Raw genomic sequence first — 14,909 nt, 5'->3', positions numbered from 1 at the left:
CCAAGTCTAATATAGTGAGGGTTACTAAAACACTTATTCACCATATATAATCCCAAGAGATTGGACACATTATCCACCAGATCAATGAATATTTCAGATCTTTCCCAAATGTACGCTTACAGCCCATTCTTATTAACCAAATCTAAGATTTATTTAAAAAGAAAAGAAAGAGTTACTATGGTTAGGAGATCATTAAACATACAGAGATGAATAAAGTTATTAGGTTGGTTTCATAGCAGAAATGGGGAGGCTGCTGATTTGTAAAAGTCCTTCTAGAATCAGTTCAATAGGTTATAATTCAATAGGCAGTCCATGTGCAGAGTTTGTTCAAAATTTTCCATGAGCATTTGCAGGGATAATCCAGAATAGACCTGGAGACCTCAGTCTTGCAATTTTAAGTTTAAGCATATCTGAGATAGTAAGGTTCAGCCCCGAAAGATTCTTTATAGCTGAAGTTCAGCTGATAAGCCTTTTGGCAGCACGTGATAACAGTAAGCATTCCTTGGATGAAGGATAGGTAATGTATATTGTTGTTTTGAAACAAATCTCTATTTCCTAGGCATACACCGATAACTGTTTGCATTCATTAGCAAAAGGCAATTAACCATTCAAACAGCTCATAGGTAGTTTACTACAAACTTCAAAGAGAAAAAAGACAATAATATTATTACATCACAAGTTCCATCTAAATGTTAATATCTTTTGACCTTTGAATCAATAGACTATAGTAATGAAATATTATAGACAGGAACAGAGTTTAGCATCTACAAGCTATTTAGATCACATTGTTAAACTTCTAAGAAGATATAGATAAACACAGACAAATACCACTAGTATCTACTTCTGATTCTCTAACAATACAGACCTACATTTTAAGAACTCTAGTTTATTTAACTTAGCTTTGCTAACTATCTACAAGGAATCTGTTTATCATTTCAATGCTCTTCTAATATGTCCTTAAAGGTTGCTTTCAGTTCAACCAACTAATTACTTAACCTTCACTGGCTCAGCATCACAGGGGAATTCTAAAAATTCTTTTGTATCTTAAGTCAAAAGTTGTGAGGCTTAATGTAGCAACCTTCATGGTACTTGGAGGGAGGAGCTAAATTGATTTAGTTGGGGATTGGTCCTGCTTTGAGCAGGGGTTGGACTAGATGACCTCCTGAGGTCCCTTCCAACCCTGATATTCTATGATTCTAAGTTGCAGGAAAGAAGAGTCTAGAAGTGGCACCAGGAAGTCAGTCTGTATACACATGGCTGGAATGCTTCCTGCAGTTGCAGCATCTCTGAGAATAATTCTCTTAATAAATTCTCTTAGTTCTAGAGACGTGGAGTCCTCTCATGTTGTTATCCAGCATATGGTTCATGGAACAGTTCAACACTTCAAATTTGGCCTGTAAATGCAGTGGGAGTATTCACATATGGATGTGTTTGCAGGACTGGGGCCTTGGTTTGTTGTGGGAACTTTGCCACTTCAGCTATTTTCCAGTAATAATGCTACAAGCTGCGGAAATGTACACTGGTGAATTGGGAACATGCGGAAGCTTCTTTAGATATAAATGTAATTAACTAAACCTTTCCTAGCCATTACCTCTTTTTTTAAATGTTGCTTTGTTCTATGTATCTTGCTGGGATATGGTAGTAACCTTATAATACAGTGGGTGTCAGGAAGCACCTCCTCATGGGTAAAGTTTGTTCTGCAGCACACTGGCTCTATTTCCCCCATCTTCACTGGGTACCAAAGATCTACGTCACTCACCCCTGATACCAGGGGCTGATCAAAGTGCCCACATTCTTCCCCCATGTGACACAGCAGGGCTTTTCCCCAGCTTAACAAGCACTCACTGCCAAACTCACTCTCCTTAAGTATATTTATTTGTCCAAACATAAGCACATAACAAACAAAAACAGTTCCTCAGCTGACCTTTTGGTCCTAGGGTTTCACAGCCTCACCTTCCAGGGGTTTCTGGTAATCCTACTTCTTGCAGTTTTCCAGTTGCAGCCAGCTTCCCAGTCCCAGCCAGCTCCCTTGCCCTTCCAGAATACGAATCCCAGGGCTCCCTCCTGGAACAGCTGGTCCCTTGTTCTAAGGACCTACCACTGCTGTTAATTCAACTTTCCTATAGTTCTTCTCCCCAGACACAGCTTACCCCAATCACTCCTCCTTTTCTTTTTCTTTTTTTTTTTTTCTTTTCTGGTATAGCAGCGTGTGAGGCTATGACTGCCACCTACTGCAGTTTTCACATAGCAAAAATCTATATCCTCTCACCTGGTCCTGAATCCTTAAAAAAATGGAGTAATGTTTTTTTAATGCTACCCCAGTTTCCAGGTACTCAATCCTTTCAGACTATATTCTTTCGTTTTGAGGCATCTCAGTTCTTCATAAAGAATCTTTCTTTCTGTGTGATTCTCCTTGCATTGCCACAGCAGATGCTCAACTGTTTCTAGGACTTTGCATGTGTTGCACAACCCCTCTTTGGGCTTGTATAGAATATGAATTACCATTCAGATCATAGTGACCTGTTAGCACTCTAAATATAGTTACTTTACTTCTTCTATTATAGCTATTATGTCTACCCTTATACTCTAGTTTAGCACATACTTCATAGAACCCTCATTTTCTTTAATGTTTGGTCCTTAGCTCTTGCCATTCCTTCTTAAGTTCTCTCTTAACCAAACTTTTGAAGTGTGGTTTGCTCAGGGGGATCTTTATACCAACCTCCTCATTTTAAGGCATTTTTCACTGCTTTATCTGCCATTTCATTGCCCAGTATCATGCCATGCGCCAGAACCCACATATTACTATAGTACAATTTAAGTATACCTATCTCCATAGTCAAGAATGATATTTCATTGATTAAATCATTCCTGCTTTCTGAGGCTCCTTTTCCAATCACCATTATACCCGATAAAGAGTCAGACAGGATAACAATCATAGTTGGCAAGTATCAGGGGGTAGCCGTGTTAGTCTGTATCTACAAAAACAACAAAGAGTCTGGTGGCACCTTAAAGACTAACAGATTTATTTGGGCATAAGCTTTCGTGAGTAAAAACCTCACTTCTTCGGATGCATAGAGTGAAAGCTACAGATGCAGGCATTATATACTGACACATGGAGAGCAGGGAGTTACTTCACAAGTGGAGAACCAGTGTTGACAGGGCCAATTCAATCAGGGTGGATGTAGTCCACTCCCAATAATAGATGAGGAGGTGTCAATTCCAGGAGAGGAAAAGCTGCTTCTGTAGTGAGCCAGCCACTCCCAATCCCTATTCAAGCCCAGATTAATGGTGTTGAATTTGCAAATGAATTTTAGTTCTGCTGTTTCTCTTTGAAGTCTGTTTCTGAAGTTTTTTTGTTCAATGACAGTGACTTTTAAATCTGTAATAGAATGACCAGGGAGATTGAAGTGTTCATTTACTGGCTTGTGTATGTTACCATTCCTGATGTCCGATTTGTGTCCATTTATTCTTTTGCGGAGGGACTGTCCGGTTTGGCCAATGTACATGGCAGAGGGGCATTGCTGGCACATGATGGCATATATGACATTAGTGGATGTGCAGGTGAATGAGCCCCTGATGGTGTGGCTGATGTGGTTGGGTCCTCTGATGCTGTTGCCAGAGTAGATAAGGGGACAGAGTAGGCAACGAGGTTTGCTACAGGGATAGGTTCCTGGGTTGGTGTTTCTGTGGTGTGGTGTGTAGTTGCTGGTGAGTATTTGCTTCAGGTTGGGGGGTTGTCTGTAAGCGAGGACTGGCCTGCCTCCCAAGGTCTGTGAGAGTGAGGGATCATTTTCCAGGATAGGTTGTAGATCGTGGATAATGCGCTGGAGAGGTTTTAGCTGGGGGCTGTATGTGATGGCCAGTGGTGTTCTGTTATTGTCCTTGTTGGGCCTGTCCTGTCCTAACTCCCTGCTCTCCATGTGTCAGTATATAATGCCTGCATCTGTAGCTTTCACTCTATGCATCCGAAGAAGTGAGGTTTTTACTCACGAAAGCTTATGCCCAAATAAATCTGTTAGTCTTTAAGGTGCCACCAGACTCTTTGTTGTTTTTGTAATCATAGTTGGGTGTACGTCCCTTATCCAGGTCTGTGCCAACCGTATGCCCATCAATTTGCCCATCATAATAGCCACAAAATGGGCTAGTCTCATAGATCTCTTAATTCTAAATTCAGGGATACAAAAAGCTGTTCCCAATCTACCTGTATTGTCATCTCTAGAGCCATCAGTATAGAAATGGCAGTGCTGACTCCATTTGCCATTTATAAACTTATAAATCTTTATAAATATTAGTCATATTTGACGGTCCTGCTCTTCCCTTTGTTTTATTGTGTCACTCTAAATCCACAACTGGAGAGACAACCGTCCAGCTACAGTTGATTTCCCATGACTAAAGATTTTAATTTCTTCCAGATCTTCCTTTTCACCAGGGCCGGCTCCAGTGTTTTTGCCGCCCTGCAGCACACACAACAGAGTCATAATATTCATATCACATGTGATTCATAGTTTGCTTTTGGATTGGCTCTAATTTTTTTAGTGTTGATTTAGAAGCTGAATTAAAGGCATGACAGTCATAGTCTAGAACTGATCTTATTAATGCACAATACAGCATCAACATTTGCACCCCTATTGTTCCATTCTTCCCCAATTTTCCTTTCTGTGAAGATGATTCCCTTTGCTTTAGCAAGTGAGACCTTAAATCCCCAAGTATCTCTCAATTCTGAAATCCACTCCCCCACCCCCAAGTGCCTCATTGGTTTTCTCCACATCTATCTTAAGTCTTTTTGTTTGGCCCATAGGTATGGTTCTGTCACTTAAGTCTCTTATCCACCAGAATGTTCCTCTTATTCCAGTTACAGCTAGTTTATACAGCAAGCCTTCCCTCCAGAGCATTTTATATGCTTTATCAGCATCCAAAAAGACAGCTATCATAAGCTGTGTTTCTCATGTTTTTTTTTTTTGTATTTCTGTTTCTAATCTTACAACAACATGATTAACTGTGCATCTTCCTTTCCTGAAACCATTTTGTACACAACGTATTATTTCATTTCTCCCCAAGTAGGTTACTGATCTCTCATTTATCATTCTTTCCATAACTTTGCCCACACATCAGGTCTTGTGCATAATTTGCCAAGTTTTACTACAGGTATAACCACTGCTTGCTTCCATTCTGACAGTAGTATTCCTTTTCCCCATACATAGGTGCCAACTCTGTGGGTGTTCTGGGGCTTAAGTTTGGAAAAAAAATAGGGGGTGCTCCGCACCCACCAGCTACTGTGGTTCCAGCCTCAGGGCTGGCCACCCATCAGCTGTTCGACAGGCCCCCGGGGCTGGCTGTGATGCTCGGGGGAGGGGCAGAGTGGAGGGAGCAGTGGGGTGGGGGGCTCAGGGGAGGCGCAGGAGTGGGGGCCTTGAGGGATGCAGAGGAGTGGGGGAGGGAAGAGATGGAGCGAGTGCAGGGCTTCGGGGAATTGGCCAAGCAGGAGCAGGGGCCTCAGGGCGGAGCGGGGTGGAGCACCCAACAGGAAAAACAAAAGTTAGCTTCTATTTCTCTATATGTTATCACATAATTTCAATAAAGCTTTTAGACTCCCTTCTGATATGTGCATAAGCATTGCATTACATATGCTATCTTTACCTGGGGCTGCATTTTTACTTTTGTCTATAGCTTTTATGAATTCCTGTACAAATACATTTTCATTCAGTACGTCGTCATTATAGTCTGCCCATGTAAGACCTCACGATTTTCTTCAACATTCTTTTTTGTTCACAAAACTCTTTACTTTGATTTGTATCACTACAAACTTTTTGAAACTCTTTTGCTAAAATTTGTGCTTTGCCTAAGTTAAAACTTTCAGCTTCATCATTTACTATAAGACGAAGTATAAATTTGGTTTTACTCCATAATCCATTCTTTTAATTTTTCTCTAAAAGCTTGGAATCTTTGTTCATTTTCCCCATAATAGTTTCTCCAGTTCTCTTTGCCTTTTTAATTATTTGTCGTGCTGATGCTTAACATCTTGTATAGTTCTGTAAGTCCTTGCAATTCATTGTACTCTTTGCTTGTTTGTATGCCTTATCTCTTTCTTTAATTGCTGTTTTACAATCTTCATTCCACCTGGGAACTGGATTTCAGAGTGTGTGGCAATTTGATATCTTACCTATAGTTATGTGGGCTGTTGTTACAACTCCCTTTATATTATCATTGAAATTCCTTTAGATTATTATTTATACTGTTGGTAATTAGATACTTAACGCACTTACTCTTTAAGAGTCCGCAATTTGCTTTTCTAAGGCTCCAGGAAGGAATTCCTGCAGTGTTTTCAACATTACCTTGGCTTTGATAGGTAATTAGCATATGGAAGTGATCACTTCCCATTTCATCTTTTTTTATAGATTTCCCAGCTGCTTTTACTTGCTATATTTCATGTTGTAATTCCCAGATCTAAATATGAAAAGGTTCCATCCACTGAATTAAACCTAGTAGGTGCTCCAGTATTGAGCTATACCAGATCGTGCATGTGAATGAATTGTTCCAGGCATTTGCCATTATAATCAGTTTTCCATAATTCATTATAGCTATTAAGGTCTCCACAAATAATATACAGGCCTTTGACATTCTTAACCAACTCTTCCCGTTCTAGGTGGGCTGTAAACATTCTAGATTTATATAAAGGTGTTATTGTTTTGCAGAGTAATCTCAACTGTATTGTACTCAAAACTTAAGTTCTGTATATCTATTTCAACATAAGTAAAACCTTCCTTTATAAATATACAGAACACCCTTCCTCCTCTTGTTATTTCTATCATGTCCGATTACATCATTGCCTTTGTCTAAACACAAGTTCCCACTACCTAGGTTTCGTATACATATATCTCATCAGATTTGTTTTCCATTTCAAAAAAGTTTTTTTTTATTCCTGACTGTGTTATTAAACTATGTGCATTCCAGCAAAAAACACTTAGAACCATGTTGTTTATATTACATTATTACCTTAATTTAAAATTGCATGAATAGTCTCTTGAGAGAGTGTCTATATGCAAATACTTTTTTGCCACTTTTGTTATGTTTATTCTTTCAGTCTTCTTCCCTGTCTGTAGAGAGAAATTAATCACTTTTATCATAAATACTATACATTTCTCTTTACCTACAAGCCATATAGCTACATCTGTTCCCCTTATGTTATCTTTCCTGCCCTGAACTGCATATTGTTGTACCAGTAGCTCTTCTCCCTCATTAGCATTTTCCTCCTTCTCTACATTCTGCTGTGAATATCTTTTGGTAGCTTCTGCATAGGCTATTTTATAAATAGTTTTAGTTTTTGTATCTCTCTAGCTCATTCAGCTGCCACACACCCTTTGTATGCAGCACTGTGCCTATCCCTACCATTGCTGCATTTTAGTTCTCTTCCTTTCACACAGTTCTCATACAAGTGTTCTCCTCCACCTTTCCCACACTTGTTTTCCCCTTACAGAGAGCTGCTACCAACCAAACCTTTGACGTTTGTAACATCTCAAAGGGGCCAGGATATGTGGGTGTGACCTGGGTCAACCAGTTTCCATTGTGTAGTGCTATCTCTGAGAGGTTTCTACTGTACACAGTTTGTGGGGTAATCCTTGTGCTTCTGTGTATTTCCTCAATGAGCCATTAACATTTTTTGGCCTTTTTACTGTTGCACCTGAAAGGGTACTTGTGGGTGTTTTCAACCTCACAACATGTTTCAGTAACATATACATAGCCAAACTTCATAACTTCACATACGACGATAACATATACAGTCCAATGAGATATTAATGTCTAGCAGATCAAGACTTTTAGAATGATCCCTCACAAGGCATACTTTGTACAAAACATATCCTAATTACATGACAGTGGTGCATATTGGGGTGTCAGAGTCTCACACTGTCATTAACCAATTTACACAGCCTCTTAGTACTGATAGCTAGGAATTCAAAGAGGGATTGCATATTTATATGGATATCAAGAGTATCTACAGTGCATAATTCATCATCATGTTCCCATTATGCCTCTGGCATTTAGAGCAGTGATGAATCTCTAACAAAATATTTAGAAGGGATATTAAATTTCATGCTTCAGAGCTTAAGCTAATCTCTTACTATTAGAGATCAGGATGAGGTATTTCTACCTATATAGGGTTCTTACACCTTCCTCTGAAGCATCTGGAACTGGCCACTGTCAGAGGCAGGGTACCAGAGTAGGTGGACTTTGGGTCTGCTCCAGTCTGGAAATTCCTAGGTTCCTGATGTGTGCAGCTATGGAATAAACCATAAACATCACCCACAAGGAAATTAATGGAGCCTCATATTAAATAAAACATTTAGACAACCAAACACTGCTGCTGTGTATCCTTACTGATCAGGGACAACATAAGGTGATGTAGGTGTTATTGTGACAGGTGAAGTGAAAGGAAATAATTCATTTCCTTAGCAGGTGGAGAAAAATAACTGCTAATGAGAGAAGGTGTAAAGACAGTCCAAGCCCAAGTGCTGTGAATTTAACCAAGGGGAAAAAGTTATTTTTTCCCCACAAGAAAATTATTCCAAAATGCAAACTATCTCTAGAATAGCTTTAAGCAACTGATATTTGAGGATTTCATAACCTACATGAAAAAAAATCATTATTTTTTAGCAAACAACTGAGCCATTTTTATAGGCAGTCTTTCTAGGGGAGAAATTGAAATAAACATTATTTTAAATTCATACTAATTCTTTACTGCTTTTTTGATACTTTAGTGTAGCTCTGTACATAATTAGAAGTTTTCTCAACAAATATTTCAACAGTACAGAACAGAAAATAAGGTACATTTTCAAAACAGTATTGCCTGAACTGTGTTTGGGAGGATTTCTAAACTTTCTTTATTGAAGGATTTAAAGCCTGCTCTCATTTTTATTTTTAAACTGGGTTTTTAGGAAAAGCAAAATCCCTGTTTATTTTACATATCATCATTACACTGTTCACTCAAAGACCCACTAAGAAGATTATGATCTTTAAAGATACTCTTACAGTTTCAAAATATAAAATAAAGGAATTACAAAAATATTGTCTGCTAACAAGACTAGCCTCCTGTAAGAACTACAAATGTACAATTAATCATTTCCTGTTTTCCCCCATATATTTTGTTTTGTGTGTGTTTGTTTGTTTGAAATATTCCTCAGCAGCTTCTCTTGCTAAATGATTAGACTAAGAAGAAACTTCATATTATCAGTTTCAGCTGGTGAAAAATGCTATTACAGTTTGAATATAAAGTAAAATCTGATCAATTATCTGGACTTCCCATTCCTGATAAGGGGCCAGATACTGTTTAACCATGGATCAGTAAGCTCTAATATACTATAATTGGTCCTGTGTTGTTTATTTAACAGTGTTTTGTGTTAGTCAGAGGTGACCTTGCTTTTCTGTTTGAAATAGCCTGCATGAATCCAGTCTAACTTTGTTTCCATCGACTTATTTCATGATTGTTTCTGTTGGCAGATGGTCTCCAGCCTGCTTAGAAGACCTAACATCTATTGTTATTAAATCAGTTATGTTGCTCTGTGATGGCAAGTGTGGTGCTCAGTCTGACATTTTGATAAGTGTCTGATATATATAATTCTTGTACAAATCGTAAGTTCTATAACCCGCCTTAACCACCATGTCAGAGCATCTTCTAATGTTGTATGGAGGTGATTAAAACCTGTTATTTGTGGTTCATGCTCTCTCTCATCTTCTCCCAAGGAAAATAATTGTGTGTGCAGAGGAGTCTTTTGTTGTCTGGTTTCTTTAAATGTACAAACTGCTGTGTGTTTGTCAGAGATGGCAGATCAAAGAAGTGTATCTTGCACTTGGAGTGGAAGGTGGTGAAGTTAGTGATGGTCCTCAGTTCCCACGAGAGTTAGTTCTACAGTCTTTGACTTGCCCCTGAGAGAATTCTGTCTCCTGCACAGATGAGCTTTATTTTTATGGTGGCAATCTTTCCCGCTCACCCTGCACTTTTTAGAAGTGGATAGATAACACAGATCCAGTCGTGAAGTGTTGGGACATTTTTCAACTGTTGATTGCTCATCCTACACTGAATCTGCTCTATGAAGGCAGATTAATATCTATTTGTTATATCTGTGGATACAATACACATTCTGAAGTAGAAGAGGCATTTCTAAGTACCTGTACTCTCTACTGACCAAATTCTGTCCCCAATGCACAGATCAGAAGACTCAGAGCTACCTGTAAGTGTTTGGCTGCTCTAGATCATTCTCAGTATGTGCTCCCACCTCATTCCATCCATCCGATACAATTCTGTTTCCCTCTCAAACTTGTTTTTCCTACACAATTTAATATTTTCATATTCCCCCCGATCTATCCTATTCCTCTCGCTTCCTCTCTCTTCCTGTGTTTTATTTTTCCAATTATCTTTCTTTTTGTCAAACCCAGAAACCCGCACCACTAACTCAGCCTTCCCATTTCTTCTTTATTCTCATCCGAGCACACACTCAGCCCATGCCTTTCTTCACACACTGCCCCATAAGGCATGTTTCTTGAGGGAACTGTTTTCCTTCTCTTCATCATCCCCAGGACAGGGGCCACTGGAGAAGGATCCTTCTTCCCACACTGGAGAAGAGAGGTGTAAAGTGTCTCTATAGGTTGTATGCACTCAGGTTGGGGTTCTGCTCAGTCTGATAGCTGATTTAGCTAAAACCCTGTCAGCTGCTCAGCAGTGGTTTTCCTGGATGGGGAGACAGAGCAGAGGGATCTGGGATGTCCTGTGAGACGAAAGGATGAGATGAAATGGTGCTTATAGGGCTGCAGGAAAAGTTGAAGACAGGATAAAATTTGACAACAATTTAATCCAGCGGGAGGCAACTGCAGCAAGGAGGAGATTTGTCTCTTTCTTGCCAGTGTGTTTTTCTATTCCCTTAGCCCTGCCTCCCTAGGGAGCTGTGTGATCTGCCTACACAGCATGGGAAAGGGATGATGAATCACTGGCTTAAGCCTGAAAATTCTACCAGGTCTACCCCAGGGCTGCCATTATAATAACCAGAAATGATGCCCCAACTGGACCCATTTCATAGCCAAGTTACTCAACCATCTCAGTCATCCAACTGCATCTACTTAGGGGGCACACAGCTATCTCAACCTATTGCACAGGTAAGATCTTCAGGGCAGGGTGCAGGGTCCTTCTTCTATAACAAGGCTTGCCCTACCCCCATGTAATATGGGTAGCCCTAGGTATGATAAGAGAGGGGAAAAAACAATCTTTGCCACTCCTGATTCTTGACCATGATTGACGGGAGTGGGACTGGAATAACTTTTTGAATCACCTCCTGTGGCCAACCCTTTGTGTGGTGTTAATCAGCCTATTGTGTATGCCAACGATCTTACAAATCGGGGGAAGTTGCTGAGAGAGAGAAATGTTATAGGTGATGTATCCATAGAATTCAATAGAATAATTGGAAAAGTATTATTCTAAGTGTTGTGATGGGGTGTTCACCTCACACCAGCCCTGAGGGGGTTAAGGTGGCCAGAAGAGGCCAATTAAACTTCAAAGTTGCACCTGAAGGGAGGCCCAGGGAATTATAAAAACTAATTGCTGATGAAGACCACCCCAGAGAGAAGGTGGGTAAGGAATATAAAGAGAAGAAGTTTGTAGTAGCAGGGGAAGAGTCTGAAGTCACTCTCTGGGAGAAAAGAGGTGGGGAGGCAGAAGAAACCCAGGGGGTAGAATAAGCCTAAGATCCTAGTACTGGAAGAAGGGTCAACTCCAGAAGAGTTGTGAGGAAAGAAAGCCTGACAAGGCAGGGTAGGAAGCAGTCCAAGGAAACTGCCCCAAGCAGGGGGACTCTGTAGATCTTGACTGCTAGGTATAAGGTTCCTGGGCTGGAACCCAGTATGGCAAAAGGCCTGTGTTGCCCTCCCAGTCACTGGGAAGTGGTGCAGGACTGCTGGAGGCAGCATCTGGACAGGTGGTCTGATGAGATTCCCCCTACCCCTGGAAGGAGGGACCATATAGTGACCTAGCTGGAGGACTGAACCATGAAGAGGGAGCACCACAGAAATAGAGTGATTATTGGCAGGGAATGCCATATGGGAAGAGAGCTGCTATGCCATCTCTGGCCAGGAGGATGTACTCTTGTAGTGAGTGAATCCTGTTACAAGTGTCTAGAATAGCTGAATTTCCAGTTCTCTGAGAACTACTTATTTCATGCTTTTGGTATTATGTAGCTGTATACTTCATTCTATTCTTCAGTTCTTTTTATAGCTTGTATATATTCTGTATTGTGGCAGAATCTGCAATATACTATTCCTGTATTAATTTTCTCTGCCTCTAACTAAAGACAGTACAGGTATTTCTGGATAGATACAGATTGCACTTCTTTTTATGTAGAGACTTGCTGAGAAATGTTCTCACAGATTCTTTTATTAAGTTACCAGCAAGCAGTACTGATAATTTTTAAGGAGATGCTCTGCTCAGGGACAAGCTAAATCTTTATGGGAACACTCAACTCAGAATTGCTTTGCTTATGAAAGAGAATATGGATATTGCATTTCATGAAGTGAGCTCAGTTGAGATGACCTTGCTATTTACAGCTACCAGGATGCACTGTAGCTGTAAGACAGAATAACTTATTTATAACAGTTTAATTAATGATTTAGGATAAAATCCTGGACCTCTGTAAAAAGCTCAAGTAAACTGCCCTTATGCATGAGTTCTCTGTGGAGGTAAGAATGTTTGGCAGGGTGGGGCATGGAATCTTCCTCTTTCTTCTAAGGCAAAGATACAAGTGTAGTGATACCCCTCTGTATATATGTAGTTTTGGCCAATGGATCTACATAACTGGGTCCCACTGGTATAGTCTCTGCCCCTTTCCCACAATGTCTTAACGCAGACTTTTCGTTAAGTCCATCTGTTTCACATTTCTATTAACTATTCATAACAGTTATACAATGGCCTCTGTCAACAGATGACCTTTTTCATCTCCTGTCATTGCAATGTATATTATTTGGTTTGTGCTCACTTCACACTAGATTACATAAAGCAATATTTTACTAGTTACTGTTGATTTAAAGCAAACTTATTAATACTGTTGTATCAATACAGCAGCATCTTCAATATTATGTTGTGTGGGAAATTGGATTTGTATAGAATGGAGCTTCTCAAACTTCTTCATAGTCTGGACAACATCTTAAGAGGTGCTGTTTAGGCCACCTCTCCTCATATTTGTGCCTGCATAAGCCATGTTAATGAAATGCTCACAGACCTGAAGAGCTCTGTGTGAGCTTGAAAGCTTGTTTCTTTCACCAGCATAAACTCATCCAATCAAAGATGTCTCACAGCATTACTGTTTATAATCATTTCACTTATACATTGCATAATTGCTGTTCTGCTTATTACCCAGACTTTTAGCACCAGCATATAGGAGGAGTTTCTTCACCTTACATCCCTTAATGCCATCATTCCTTTTTATTTGTGCTACCTTGACTGAGTCTTATGTCTGAGCATATGTACTGTATTTACCCCCTTAGCATCCTCCCCTTCAGATACCAGATTAATGTCCTTCTGGTACTCTAACTACCCTGTTAACCAGAATAGTGATTCCCCTTCTGCAGATATGGAGCCAGTCCAAACCGTACACCCTCCTTTCCCTATAGAACATGACCCAATGTTCCTCAAGACCCTCTACTTGATGCTACATGCCCAGTCAACAGTTTACCTCCAATATCTTCTGTTTTCTCTTCTCTTGTGCATGGGACAGGAAGGACCGTCAAGGTCACCAGTTCTTTCCTCTCCTTCACCTCCCCTCTAAGATCCCTGAAGATTCTGATGATTTACAAAGTGTTTTGAGGGAGTGTTGTTCATGCCAACATGCATCATATCCAAGGATCCTTGCCCAGAATCTTTAGAATCCCATTTAGTTGTTCAGTTGTGTGTATTATTTGTGTTCCAGGAAGACAGCATAGTACTGTTGTACTTCTGTCTACTGCAGAATATTTTGTATAATCTTCTTAACAATAAGTCACCAACTAGGATGGTCTGTCTTCTTTGGACAGTCAGTGGTCTTCTGGGTATGCTTGACATCAGGTATTAGATTAAGCATCCATCCCCAGGTATGGTGATGGTATATCGACTATATGGCTACTATGTGGTAGGTAATTATAGCCTTAATTATGTATATAAAATCTTGTTACAATGTATGAGAAACATTACTTTATGTCTGAATTTAAAAGGACAGGAAAAGTTAATAATAAACTCTCTCTCCATGCCCTGTCTGTGACTCAGTACAGTCTTTCTGCTGTCTGCCCTGAGTTGTACTAAACAGAGCAGACCTGGCCTAGTTTGTGTTGGTCCTTTCTGGAGAAGGAATTCTGTGTGTATTCAGTAGTCCCCAAGATGTGCTAGACACTCTACAGGTAGAGGTAGACACCATTCCTGCTTTGAAAAACTTGCTGTCCCGTTCTCCCCCCCATGAGTCTGATCTCACTTAATGAGGTGCATGGGCTAGATCCTCAGCTAGCATAAATCAGTTTAGCTTCACTGTCATTAGTGGAGCTATGTTGATTTACACCATCTGAAGATCAGTCCCCATGGCTCTTCTGAAGAACTTCCCTGGATCAAATATGGCAAGGAACTGACTGACTCTTAAGACTCTCTCAGTTCCACCATGTGAGTGCTCTCAGACTCAGACCTTAACTTGGGTGGCAGCTAATTCCATCCTAAGACAGTTGTCAGCTACATTAATAGCCCCTATATCTTAATTGTTCAAACACCACTGAAGCACACACATAATGTCATAACAAGCAGGGTAGAAGAGCTGCCATCCTTCTTTCATTTGCATCATTGTCATGAAGCGCATGGGACTCACAGCTGCCACCACACTCTGTTTTGAAGTCAACCTCCACTTGTCCCATGCAAGATT

This window comes from Trachemys scripta, chromosome 3, assembly GCF_013100865.1.
Source record: "Trachemys scripta elegans isolate TJP31775 chromosome 3, CAS_Tse_1.0, whole genome shotgun sequence".
Taxonomy (NCBI): Eukaryota; Metazoa; Chordata; order Testudines; family Emydidae; genus Trachemys; species Trachemys scripta.
The sequence above is the reverse complement of the archived record's forward strand: the minus strand, read 5'-3'. Positions refer to the sequence as shown.